Source organism: Microtus pennsylvanicus, chromosome 1 (genome assembly GCF_037038515.1).
Source record: "Microtus pennsylvanicus isolate mMicPen1 chromosome 1, mMicPen1.hap1, whole genome shotgun sequence".
NCBI classification, from domain to species: Eukaryota; Metazoa; Chordata; class Mammalia; order Rodentia; family Cricetidae; genus Microtus; species Microtus pennsylvanicus.
The window spans coordinates 219770755-219785648 of NC_134579.1; positions in this window are offsets into that span (position 1 = coordinate 219770755).

A 14894-nucleotide genomic window follows, 5' to 3' on the forward strand; every position below is an offset into this window, starting at 1 on the left:
TGGCTGAAAACCTTCCAGGCATATTTAGTAATTAGTGGAGAATTATTGTTGACAATAGTGATATACTGACTTTACTTCTGAGCCTTCCTGATCAGGCAATACTCCATTTTCACCGCATTGCTTTTGCCATTCTGCAGATTTTAAAAAAAGCAAAACACATCTTTTCTCTTGTTGTATGTGTGTGAACGCAAGCTTGTGTGTGCAAGTTACATTCATCTGAGTAGCCCAAGTGAGAGACTGCTAACACACTTTGCTTTTAATTTATATTTATAAACTTACCTTGTATGTGAGCATGTAAGAGCGAAGACATGCTAACATGTGGCAATGACATGCATGGGGTGATCCATTCTCTCTGTCATGTGAGTTCTCGAGGCTAAAGTCAAGTAGTCAGGCTTGGTAGCAAGCGCCTTTTACTGAGTAGCCATCCTACCTGCCTCTGTCATAGTATTCCTAATTACAAGATTTGTAAATACGAAGAAAATCAGAAAAAAAATCCACTCATTCTTCTGTGAGCCAAAGAGCAACAAGATTATGTTATATTTCATCCAAGTTTCTAATGTTTACTGAAAAGTCATGATCCAGGTATAACGACACATGCCTACCCACCAGGCACTAGGGAAGCAGGATCAGAAGTATCTGTATAGGGCTAAGGCCAGCCTGGCTATGTAGTAAGACCCTGTCTCCAAAAACAAAATGAACAAACAAAAACAGAAACCCAAAACAAACAAAACAAAACAAAAAAAACTTATATTAAAAAAAGTCAAGTATTCTTTTCTCTCTGCTTCTTGCTTGTGGATGAAGTATGGACAGCTGCCTCCTGTTTCTATGGCCACAGCTTCCTGCCATGGTAGACTGTATCCCCAGAGCTGGAAGTCAAAAATTGAACCTTCCTTTAAAAAAAACAAAACAAAAACCCAGCACATCATATATTTTTCCTTAGTCTACTTCCCCCCTACCAACTTATTATCCCCCTCCCTCTCTTTCTTTCTTTGCATGGTATTGTACCGCTGTAATCTCAGCAGTAAAAATTAAGGCATGGCAGGAGGAACTTGGATTCAAGGTTAGCCTGTGTCTACATAGAAAGTTCCAACCACTCTTAAAATGAACAAATATTTTTCCAATATATGATTTAAGAGGAATCATAGCAATTAGGACTTTTTAATGGCTGTGCAGTTTTCATCATGTGCTTTCCATTAGAGGCAAGGTGACAGAGAAAGCCTCTGAACAACAAAAGCATTTCAAATTTGGTCCTTTTTTACATGTCAAAGCAATTTTTGTCAACTGCTTATTATTACCTCCTGGAGGAGCAGCAGAACAAATAGCTGGGCTTTTGGAGCCACTGTGAAAGGCCAATCAGTTAAACAATGTTTTCTGTGAACTGGTTTATGACAGAGATAGGCCTAGGTAGTTTACAAGCAGAGAAAGGACAGCTAAGAATGAGGTCACTTATTGAGCAACACAAAATTCCGAAGGGCATCTGGGAAAAGCAATGAATAGAGCTAAAGCCCTAGAGCTAGCCCAGCTGTATGGCTGAAAACAGCCTGGTTATAAACTCATCGGAGATAAGACTTATTCCTGGAAATTCCAACTCAATAAGGACCAGAGAATGAGAGTCTGCATGCTTGCTAGAGTCCCTAAAACATTCACTTTGGGCAACCTTGCATACCAGTTCCGACCCCTCCACCGGAAGCAGCCATGCTTTGCAGCACCAAAGTTATCAGCAAGACTTTGCTCAAGATGGACAGTCTACAGTAAGCTTGACCTTATCCCCACAGACAGCTTGCAGACCCGGTGGCCTGTGAGAGGATCACTGTGGCTAAGACTGTAATCCCTCAACTCCAGAGCCTAAAGCGGGAAGGTCATGGAGGCAGACAGACACACAGGGAATTCCTTCTTGTGGAGCCTGCCCTACATAGTGAAACTCCATCTCAGAACACCAAAATGAGGGAGGAGGGGAACAGAAAAGAAAAATCACTCATATAGGTCATGATGAGGAAGAAAAGCTACTTCTGAGGAGGTTGATGTTGGGAATCTAGGGGAACCATGGAAAGAAAGCTTTTTTTGGTTTGTTGGTTTTTCGAGATAGGGTTTCTCTGTAGCTTTGTAGCCTGACCTGGAGACCAAGGTTATAATCACATGAACTTAAGCTATGTAATAAAATTCTCACATAATGGGCCTTTATTTCAGCTATCAGATAAGATTTCTCTTATGATCTGGCTGTATTCATATTATAGGTGACTTAGTAAATGGCAAAAATTATGAATCTTCCTACACAGTACACCAAGTTCTGTTTACTTCTTGCTAGTAACATTTTCACCTCAGTCACAGAAGAAGTGTGTCTGTCTGAACACCTTTGGGACACCATCAATGGTCATTTTCAAACATGTCTCCCTGGGTAAGCTTCTTTGTTGTCCCCTAAGATAACTCCATTCTTGAACCCCTTTTGCCCTATACAGCAGGGAAAGGGCTCTGAAAATAGGCTTATATTAAGGATCTTGAGATGGGAGATTTTCTTGTATTTTCTTGCTGCGTTTCCAGTGTTATCACAGAAGTAGATAAAAGAGAAGCAGGAGGAAGGGAGGGATGAGAAAACAGAGAATGGGATGCAATGGTAACAGAGAGACATTTGAAGGTACCGGGCTGCTAGCTTTGAAGATGGAGGATGGGGTCAGTGAGTCAAGAACTACAATTCTAGGAAACAGAAGAAGGACATCTCATCCTCCCATTCCCAGAGGTGCACTGCCTGCTAGACATTTTACTGAAGTCACATTTCATACTTCTGGCCTCAAGGATGCTGTAAGAATAACTTTTTTGGTGCCTCATTTTATGGTAACTTGTACCATATTTGGTTGATATCCCTCAGAGCCCTGCTCTTTTCTGGGGGACAATGGGGCCAGGAGTGGATCTGGGGAGAGGAGAGGTGAGATAAGGGTTGGGAGTAGTGGAGGGATGTAGACCAAGGTGGCCTTGAATTTACAGAGATCCATCTGCCTCTGCTGGGATTAAAGGTGTGAGCCTTGTCTTTCTGAACTCCTATACTCAACCAAGAACTGGTCTTCCTGTTTCACTGAGAAGCCAAGAGCACAGAGATAAACCACATCCAGCCCCTTTTTACTATTTGGAGTTTTCTCTGGCACTCTGCTTCCTGGTGAAAGGGTCCCTAACACAAGACTACTTTCTCAGCCTATAGGTAACCTCTGGCACATGGGGTCAAAGTGCAAGCATAGTTAAAGTCAGGACAAGGAGGTTGCCAGGAACATGCATAAAGAAAAGTAGATGTGCTGCTTAAGCTTCTGAATCTGTGGGTGGAGGATGCTCTGTCTGCCCTTCCGGCTGTCTTTCTTGAGGCTTTAGAATGACTTTCTGTGACTTTTCTTCTCAAACTAGTGACCACTTGGTGGCGCCCTTGCAGAAAAAATACATCCTGCAGCTTAAATAAAGCAGGGCCCCTGATGAGTGGACGCTGTGAAGTTAAGCGGTTTATTTTAGCTTATTGTAATAAGTAGAGGATTTACTGAATACTACTTCATCCATTTTATGAGCTACGCAATCCTTAGTGTTTCCAACAGATCAACAGCTGAATGTTGAGGCTCTGAACAACCAAGAGTTTGGAAGGTTCTTCAATCTTAACATCTCCAGTCTTCTCCAGATCGTTTCCTGCTAATCCTCCATTGGCCATAGAAATTCCTGTAAGAGAGAATTCCCCACAGAGACCAAAATTAAGCCATTGCTTCTTGCAGCCTAGCCTGTGAATATTATCTTTAATCTATTTTTCCTCACAAGTTAAAAAAAAATCAGTCTACTGATCAGTTCTATTCCTCTCTGATGCTGAGAACTAAGGGGTGCTTAAATTGTCACCTAGGTTTTACCCTGCAGCAGGCAGGTATTAAAGCTGCACGGCCAGCAATTACCAGTGATAAGAGTGACATTATCTGCTGTAACTTCCGGCTCAGCTCCGGTTGCTTTACTCACCAGGGTAATGTTTAGTGTTCATGCCCCAGAAGGTACTTATTCTCCTGTCCTTGGCAGTGCCTTCAAATACGTCTTTATTACGCCAAGAAGCAAGTGTGTCTAAACACTGTGTTCACCCTTACAGCTGGCCATACGATTTGAACCACAGCTCTCTTGGGAAGTTTCGTCATGGTTTATGACTGGCTGCACATACTTTCATGTGTGAGAAAAACAGGAAAACCTAGTTCATTACTTTGCAGGGAAACACTATCGTGGTATCAGGAGAAAGAGGAAATTCTTCCAGTTCAACTATTGCAGATCGAATGCTAAAACTCCCACAGTCTCCTTTTCTTCAAACTAAGGAATGCAGTGGTTATCTTTAACTTTCATAACCTGATGAGGTCTGGACAGATGGCTCAGTGCGTAAGAGCACCAGGCTGCTCTTGCAGAGAACCTGGTTCAGTTCCCAGCACCCACTTGTTAGTTCACAGCCATTAGTAACTCCAGTTCCAGGAAATTAGATACCAACTTCTCACCTCCTCAGATACCGGGCATGCACTCATTGTAACGCACAACGCCACGTCTGCTCTTTGTGCTATTCGCTAGGGAGCTACGCTTGTGCCTGTACCGCGTGACTGTTCGCGAGTCTTGGGCAAGGGCCTGGAGATTCACACACACACACACACACACACACACACACACACACACACACACACACACACACACACACACACACACACGGACGCGGGTCATCCTTGAATTCCCCAAGATTGTCCCCTTTACTGTGTTCCAGGGGATCTTTATAACTGATAGCCACGCCCCAGTCAAACCCACCAGACACCACTCCCTGCCATCAGGAACTCCTGAGGGTCTCATGCTCAGAGCAGCTGCAAACACAGGAAAACAAGTTGTTTTGCTCAGAGCAGCTGCAAGCATTGGAAACCAAGTTGTTTACAGGAAATTCAGGGTCTGAGGGTCCACAGCCCCCACACACATAGACACATGCAGGCAAAACATACACATATAAAATGAATAAATTCAAATTAAAAAAGAAATTTGAGATGACAATACCACTTAGATATGTTTCAGATGGGCAGAATAATCTATAATATATCATCACAGTATTTTTCTCTGTCTCTGTAATTATTTTTTCATGCGAATGGGTCTTGCTACATTCTGTCATGCTCTCCTAAAGATGGTAAGATTGTATTCTAAATCATTTCCCACCAAGCTTAGGATGGCTGGAGGAAAGAGAGACCCAAGAAGCCATAGGTCAGGAAATACCAGTTACCTATCGAACGGGTAACTCTTATGAAAAGAAAAAAAATTAGAGTCCTGGACTGAACTAAAACTGGAAAAATAATAACTTTACAGTAGAGAAATCTGGTGGGCATCACTAATGATGAGACAAGCCATATCCCTGGGATAGAGTAAGACAAGACTATCTTCTCACAATAGTCTGTCAAAATGTATAACCTGATAAAATCCTGAGAATGCATCAGGAAATGCAACATAAACTGCTCTCTACAAAGCAAATGCCAGGACAGTCTGTCTACTCATCTGTCTGTCTGTCTGCTTGTTACTTTTTGTTTTGTTTTGTTTTTGAGTCAAGGTGGTTAAACCTGGAACTCACTATGCAGACCAAGGCAATTCTTTTACCTCTTTTCCCGAATACTGGGATCACAAATGAACACTACATACGTGGCCCTAAACTCTTTTTAAAAATAGAATCAGTGTGATGTAATAAAAAGAGAAATCAAGGACACGTGTAAATTAGACAAAGACTTTAAAAAGGAAAAAGAAACCTAAATGCTATGTGTGTACAAGAAACATACATCCAACGATTTTTCTCTATTATATAATGCGTGGTGGAAGAAGAGAAAGATCAAATAGTAAAAAACCATCAATCAGTGTCTGAGAACAGGTACAGGTCTTTGCTGTGTTCTTGTAAACCTTCTGTAAGTCTGTAATTATTCCAAAATAACTTCTATTGTTTTGTTTCGTTGCTATTGTTATTTTTAAGGTTTCCATAATATTTTTCTTTCTTTTACTGAAAATAGACTTTTCTTATACAATATATTCTGTTATGGTTTCCCCTCCCCCAACTCCTCCCAGATTCCTCTCCAATGGAGTCCACACTCTTTCCATCTCTCCTTAGAAAACAGACATCTAAATAATAATAATAATAAAATAAGATAAGGTAGAAGTAAACAGAAGAAAAAGAGTCAAAGAAACAGCATGAGATACACATGTAGATGCAGAAACACACAGGTTTGCATATACAGGAAAATGTATACAAACCTAAAAATTGGAAGCTATAATATTATACAAAAGACATGTAAGGTTGGAACAGAAAATCCCTGTCAAAACCTTAGGATACAAAGAACCTCCAAAGATATCATGGAGTGTGTTTTGTGTTGACTGTCTACTGCTGGGTGTGGGGCCTAAGAGTAGTTAGTACTGCCAGTGACTCTGTAGGGAAAAACTGAGTTTCATTTGCGAGTAGTTATCAATTGGAAATAGCTTCTGGGTTAGGGATGTGGACTTGTGTCCACTTCTCCTCTAAATGCTGGAACCCCATCTGGCACAGACCCATTCAGGCGCTGTGTATCTGCCACAGTCTCTGTGAGCTCATGCATGTCATCCTGCTGCGGTTAGAAGGCCTTGATTCCTGAGTGTCCTTGTCTCCTTCTGTTCTTAACAATCGTTCTGGATCCTCTTCCCCAAGATTCCCCGAGCTGTGAGGGGAGGGATTTGATGGAGACATCCCATTTAGGACTGAGTATTTCAAGGCCTCTTGCTCTCTGAATATTGTCCATATGAGGCTCTCTGTTCCTATCTATGGCAGAAGGAAGCTACCCTGATGACCGCTGAGCAAAGACGGTATAGCATAATAACATTTAGTGAAACAGTAGTATTTGGTTTTCCTCTAGTTTCCTGCTCTATCTGGTCTCCTGTCTGTTGTGGAATATTAGTTTAAGATGTGTTACATTTGTTTATGCTGTGAAGTGTTTGTTTTAATGATGCAAAGATGTGTTGCATTTGTTTAACTCTGTGAAGCTCTGTTACTTTGCCTGTCTAAAACACCTGCTTGGTCTATTGATGTGGGATTGCCCTCTGTATGCTGTGAATATGTTTTATTGCCATTGGTTAATAAAGAAGCTGTTTTGGCCTATGGCTGGGCAGAATATAGCAAGGCAGAAAATCCAAGCAGAGATAGAGGAGGAAAGAAGGCGGAGTTAGGCGGATACCACGTAGCAGCTGAAGGAGAAAGATGCCATGTAGCCACCCAAGAATCAAGAGGTAACAAACAATGAGCCTTGTGGTAAAATAGAAAACAATAGAAATGGGTTAATTTAAGATGTAATAGCTAGCTAGGAATATGCCTAAGCCATTGGACAAACAGTGTTGTAATTAATATAGTTTTTTTGTGATTACTCGGGCCTGGGTGGCTGGAAAAATGAAAGAACAGTCTCCACTTACAGTCTAATAAAGAGCTGAATGGCCAATAGCAAGGCAGGAGAGGGATAGGAGGAGCTGCCAGCCAGAGAGAATAAAAGCAGGAAAAATAGAAGAGAGAAGAATGAGCAAAGGAGAGGAGGATGCCAGGCCAGCCACACAGCCACACAGTCACACAGCCACACACTCACACAGCCACACAGCTACACAGCCATCCAGCCACACAGCCACACAGCCACACAGTCACACAGTCACACAGCCACACAGCTACACAGTCACACAGTCACACAGCCACACAATCACACAGCTACACAGTCACACAGCTACACAGCCACACAGCCACACAGCCACCCCGCCACACAACCATACAGCCACACAGCCACACAGCCACACAGTCACACAACCATACAGCCACACAGCCACACAGTCACACAGCCACACAGTCACACAGCTACACAGTCACACAGCCACACAGCCACACAGCTACCCAGCCACCCAGCCACACAGCCACACAGCCACCCAGTCACCCACCCAGACAGCCACCCAGCCACCCAGCCACACAGCCACCCAGCCACACAGCCACACAGCCACCCAGTCAGACATGGAATAAGGTCATCATTGTAGGTTGAAGGAATTGTAGCTGGGCTGGTGTTTACCTTTCTCCTTTGGTGGTGTGCGGAGCGCCTTCTAGGACCATGGACATTAGTTCATAGGAGTGGAGGTTTTAGGTAGGCAGCAGCTCAGCTTCTCTGTGTTCCATGTTTTGTGTAGATGTTGTCTTCAGCCGGAGAGCCTTCCTGACAGTTTATGGAGAGCAATCAATAGCCTTGGCAACAACCTGGGTTGTTTGGCGGTTCCCATGGCGCCCCTTTGGCCAACAATTTGATTGGATACAACCCATTCCTGGCCCTAGAAGCTTCATTTGGGTGGTGAGAGATGTTCAGTTGGGTCTCTGTCACACCCTTTATATGGTGATTTCATTTAGATTGCCTTCATATATGTGTGTGTTTTTGGAAGCATTTACTGTATTAGGTTTCCTTATGACCCCCCAAATGGCCCTAGTTTTGGCTGTCCATCACCTTATTCTCTCAACTCTCTCCTCCTTTTCCCTCCCCGTTTGATCCTCCCATTCCTGCCCCTCACCCCATCCATACGTAACTATTTATTCCATTGCCCCTTCCCAGAGAGAACCAGCTCCACCATTTCTTTATTCTATACCTAACCTGGATTGTAGCTTGCTCATCAAAGACTTAACAGAAAACATTCACATATAACTGAATAATACCATATTTGTGTTCTGGCCCTGCATTACCTCACTCGAGATTTTTTTTTTCTAGCTCCATCCATTTACCAGTGAATTTCATGATTCTGTTTTTCAGCTGCGTAATATTTCATTGTCTAAATGTTTCTTTGTCTATTCATCTATTGGTGGGCATCTAGGCTTTTTTTAAATTTCTGGTTATTAGGAATAGAGTAGCAATGAACATGGTTGAGCAAGTGTCTTTTGTAATAGGATGTAGAACCCTCAGGGTATATACCAAGAATGGTATAGCAAGATCTTAAGAAGATTAATTCCCAACTTCCTGAGAAACCACCACACTGACTTCCATAGTGGCTGTACAAGTTTGCACTGCCGTCTCAATGCATGTATCTTCCCCTACTCCATATCCTTGCCAGCGTGAGCCGTCATTTGCTGTATTGATTTTGGTTATTTTGACTAGCATAAGATGGAATCTAAGAGTAGTTCTGATTCACATTTCCCTGATGACTAAGGATGCTAAGAATTTTTAAAAAGTGCTTTTCGTCCATTTGAATTCCCTGAGTTCTCTGTTTAGATCTGGATCCCACTTCTTAATTGGGTTGTTTTCTTGGTGTCCAGTTTTCTTTTCTTTTTTCTTTTTTTGTTCTTTATATGCTTTGGATATTAGACCTCTATTGGATGTGTGGTTGGTAAAAATGTTTTCTCATTCTATAGTCTATCACTTTGTCCCAATGATGGTGTCCTTTGCCATACAGAATCTTTTCAGTTTCATGTTGTTAATTGCTCTTAGTGCTTGTGTTATTGGTTTTCTGATCAGGAAGTATTTTCCTGTGCCAATTAATTCAAGACTTTCTCCCGACTTCTCTTCTAATGATTCCATAAAGCTACCCCTATGTTGAGGCCTTTGATCCATTTGGAATTAAATTTGTGCAGAGTGATAAGTACGGATCCATTTGCAATCTCCTGCATGCAGCCATACAGTTTGGCCAGCACTGTTTGTTAAAGATGCTGTCTTTTTCTTTTCCAGTGTGTATTTCTGACTTTTATAAAAATTGGGTGTCTAGAGCCTGCAGAGATGGCTCAGTGGTTAAGAGTACTGTCTGATCTTCCAGAGGACCTAGGTTCAAGTTCCAGCAGCTGTCTGGCACCTTACAACTGCCTATAACTCTTCCTCCAAGGGAGTCGACACCCTCACACAGACATGCATGCAGGCAAAATACCAATGCACATAAAACAGAAATAAAACTTAGATGTCCATAAGTGGATGTATTTACGTCTGGGTCTTCAACTTGGTTCTATTAACCAATATGTCTATTTTTATGCCAATCCATGCTGATTTTATAACATATATCTTAAATACAATTTGAGATTGGGGATGGCATTATCTCCAGCAGTTCTTTCAATATTTAGAATTGTTTTCGATATCCTGCATATTTTTGTGTATACCTATATGCTGCTGCAAATTATCCTTTCAGGTTATGTGAAGAATTGCTTTGGAATTTTGATGGGATTACATTGAATCTGTAGATTGCTTTTGGTAGGATGATCATTTTTTTTTACTGAATTAATTCTTTTTTGTCTCTTATATTGTTAATTTGTCTTCTCTAGAGAGAAGTTAATTTTAGCTCATTTGGCGAAGGGTTTGTCCATTTTATTGATTTCCTAAAAGAAACAACTCTTTGTTTTATTGATTGTATTATTTCATTGTTCTTTCTGTTTTACTGATATCAGCCCTAAGTTTGATTATTTCTTGCTGTGTGCTCCTTTTGGTTGTTATTTTGTTGTTGTTTTTATAGAACTTTCAGGTGTGATGTTAAGTTACTAATATGAGATTACTCTGATTTTATTTTTATTTTTTTAAAATATTTATTTATTTAATATGTCTACAATATTCTGTCTGTGTGTATGCCTGCAGGCCAGCAGAGGGCACCAGACCCCATTACAGATGATTGTGAGCCACCATGTGGTTGCTGGGAATTGAACAAGCAGGCAATGCTCTTAACCTCTGAGCCATCTCTCCAGCCCCCCCCCCATTTTATTTTTAATGTAGGCAATTAGTCCTATAAACTTGCATCTAAGAACTGACTTCGTTCTGTACCATAAGTTTGGATCTGTTATATTTTAATTTAGTTCTGTAAAGTTTTAATTTCTGTCTTGACCCATTTTTCGTTCAGCAGAGAGTTGTTCAGTTTGCATGAGTTTGTAAGCTTTCTGTTGTTGATATCCAGCTGTAGACTGTGGTGGTCAGAATGTAAGGGGTTATTTAGATTTCCTTGTATTTGTTGAGACTTGCTTTGCGTCCAAGTAAGTGGCCAATTTAGGAGAAAATTCCATGAGGTACTGAGAAGAAGGTATATTCTTTTGTGTTTGGGTGAAATGTTCTGTGAATATCCGTTAGGTCCATCTGGTTTATAACATCTAGTGAGGGTCAATATATGGTTTTAGGTGTAGTAGTGTTTATTTTACAAACTTAGGTGCCCTTTTGTTTTGTGCACAGATGTCAAGAATTACAGTGTCTTCTTGGTGGATTTTTCCTTTGATTAGTATGTAGTTTTTATGATGATATGCCACACCTGCATGGTCTGGAACCGAAACAGAGTGAAGGACGTCAGGATTAAACACGCATACACCTCTCTAGTTGCTAGTAAAAGAAGCCCTTTATTGAGCAGCACCATGGAGGTTTTTATACCTAACACAGTCAGAAGACCTCTTGCCTGATCCTCAGTCAAGGCCAGGGCAATACGTCCCAACAATGTTATTTTGTTTGTGCTTTAACAAATAAAGCTTGCCTGAAGATCAGAGTGGAGAGCTAATCACAAGAGTTACCATATAGGCCAGAGAGTGGTAGCACCCACCTTTAATTCCAGCATTTGGGAGGCAGAGATAGATGGTTCAAAGCCACCCTAGGCTACACAAGATTGAGTCAGTCTAAAAGAGAAACAGAGCCAAGCAGTGGTGACTCACACCTTTAACCCCAGCACTAGGGAGGTGGAGATGGGACGTGATGTGGCTGGTCAGAGAGAGGACTATAACGTGGGAGGAGACAGGAGCTCAGGATTCAGTCTGAGGATTCATAGAGACAGGATTACCCTTTCAGTCTGATGTAGGGGTAAGAACTAGTGACTGGCCGTTCTGCTTCCAGATCTTTCAGCTTCTGCTAATATCTGACTCCAGGTTTTTATTATAAGACTAATTAGATTTGCACTAAAAGGATTCTTCTCTATCTCTTTGGTTTGAAGTCTACTTTGCCATCAGCTTGCTTCTTTGGTCCATTTACTTGGAATATCTTTTTCTATTTTTTACCCTGATGCAGCAGCAGAAGGTTGAATTCTGTGTTTGAATCCAGCCTATTATCTGTGTCTTTTTTACTGGGGAATTGATACCACTGAAACAATGTTTCTTGATTCCCATTATTTTGTTGTGGTTTTTTTTCCTGACTTTTGATTTTCTGACCTGATATTATTTATTCCTTGTGTTTTCTTGGGCATGCTAAACTTCTTCAGGTTGAAGTTTTCCTACTAGCACCTTCTCTATAGCTGGGTTTGAGGATCCATACGGCCTAAATTCGGTTTTATCTTGGAATGTCTCTCTTTCTGCACAGTAGTACCATAGTTTGCTGGGAATTGTAGTCTAGACTGGCACCTGCGGTCTCTCAGAGTCTGTAGCACATCTGGCCCTTCTGGCTTTTAGAGTTTCACTGAAAAATCAGGTTTTATTCTAATAAAATAGTATTGTATTCATTTATATGTTATTTGGTCTTATTCCCTTGTATCTTTTAATATTCTTTCTTACGTCTGTACATTTACAGTTTTGATTACTATATATCATGGGGAATTGCTTTTCTTACCTATTTACGTCTGTACACTTAATGTTTTGATTACTAATATCATGGGGAATTTGCTCCTCTGTATACTTTTGTACCACAATGCATCTCCTTCTTTAGGTTAGGAAAATTTTTCTTCTATGATTTTGTTGAAAATATTTTCTGTGCTTTTGACCTGGGTTTCCTCTACTTCCTCTATTCCTACTGTTCATAGATTTGTCCTTTTCATAGTGTTCTGGATTTCCTGGATGCCTGGAAATTTTATACTTAGTATTTCCTTTGAGGGAGGTATCCAGTTCTTCTATCTTGTCTTTAATGCCTGAGATTTTCTCTCTCTTTTATTTTATTGACGAGGCTTGCTTCTGAGATTTCTGTTCAAGTTCCTATTTTTTCTTTTCCTATTTTTCCCTCGCTTTGGGCTTTCTTTAATGATTCCATTTACGCTTTCATTTCTTAAACACTTTTTTTTCCATTTTATTCCACTGTTTGTGTTTCATAGATTTCATAGTGTCCTTGAACATATTCCCAGAGGTTATTTTGAAGTTCTTGGGCCTCAGCTGGGCTGCTGTTCTTGGGGACTGCTGTAGTAGGGTTCCTGTGCTCTAGAGGAGGCATGTTGTCTTGACTCTTATTGTCTGTGTTTTATGTTGGAGTCTTACGCACCTCTGGTTTTGAGACGAATGTAATTTAGGAGCTGGTATCTGGTGTTGTGTTTGTTCATTTGAGACTTCCATTCCTTGAATTCTGTTGCCCTCTCTGGTTCTTTGGAGAGTGTGATGGCGATGGAGCACCTGGTGAGGAATACTTTTGAGATTCTCCCAGGTGCTACCACTCGGAGTTCCTGGTAGACTATGTATCTAGGTTGTGAGCTGACTCTAAGGAATGGGGATGGGCTAGAAGTGGGGAGAGGTCCTGAGCTGGTTCACAGGAGGGAGGAAAGCTTGCTGTATCAGAAAAATCTACACAGACCCCTGGGGATGGGGGCAAACAGCAAGGAGAAGACACAGAATACGATCTGTTGCTTAGTTGGGAGTATGACTGGGAGACTGGAATTGGAGGAGAGGAGGGAGGGTGAAGATCACCTCCCTGATTCCCTGTGGATGGCTGGTTCCCAGGGAGTATCTCTGGGGATTTGTCCCGGAGACAAAGGGCTGGCGTGGTAAGGGAAAGCTGTAGGAGACTATCTGCATGATCTGCTGGGTATGGGGGCCGAGAGGAAGGGAAGCCGCAGTAGATGGTCTGCCTCAAAGCTGTGGATAAGACTAGGGGACTGGCATTGAAGGGGAGAGTGGAGATTGAAGGTTGCCTACCTGATTCCCTGGCCAGTGTAGCCCTGCTTTTGGTTTTGTTTTGTTGTTTTTTGAGACAGGTCTCTCTGTGTATCCTGGCAGGTCCTGGAACTCACAGGGACCCCCTTGCCTCGGTTTCCTGAGTGCTGAGATTAAAGCTATGTACTGCCATGTTTGGCTTCAAAATGAGAAGTTTTCAAAGACAGGGTCCAGATCAAATGGAATTACAGGAGCATTTCAGACTTGACTTCCAGCTAAAGTCCCTGGTAATAGATAAACATCTGTTTCCTAATCTAGAATCATAGAGAACATTTGAGAGAATTAGATAAAGGCATATGCACACAGGGGGTTTGAGGGTTTAAAATAAAATATACTCCGTATCTTAGTTACAAACAAGAGTCTGACATTGAAGATGGATTAATAGATGGCTGTCAGATCAGCCAAGTGATGCCTAATGTATCCAAAGAGTATAACTTGCATTTTAGGTTGTTTTCGGCTGCCAAGTTCCTATCCCGAGTAGGTTCCCTTACCAGACTTGCATAACCTAGCTTACACGAACCCATGTGCATTTTATGAGCACCTCAGTACCAAGTTGGAATGGAGATCTAGTGAGTGAAATGCTTGCTGTATAAGCATAAGGATTTGAGTTTGGATCACTGGCACAAACATAAAAATCCATAGCAACACACATCTGTAAGCCCAGCTGGGTTATAGACACAGGAAGATCCACAAAGATCACTGGTCAGGCAGGTGGTCTGGATCTGTGAGCTCAGTGTTCAGTGAGAGCTTCTCAGAAACTAAAGTGGGTGAGGTGTGGCGGTGCATACCTTTGATCCCAGTACTCAGAAGACAGAGGCAGGCAGATCATTCTGAGGTCCAGAATGGTCTGGGATATGTGGAGAGACCCCGTCTCTCTCAAACAAAACAAAACAACCCAAAAAACTAAAGTGGAATCTTGGCATGGTGGCGCACACCTTTAATTCCAGCACTCTAGAAGCAGAGACAGGCAGACCTCTGTAAGTTTGAGGCCAGCTTTGTCTACATAGCAAATTCCAGTCTATCGACCCAGGTTCGTAATGAGACCCTGACTCAAGAAACAGAACACAAACAA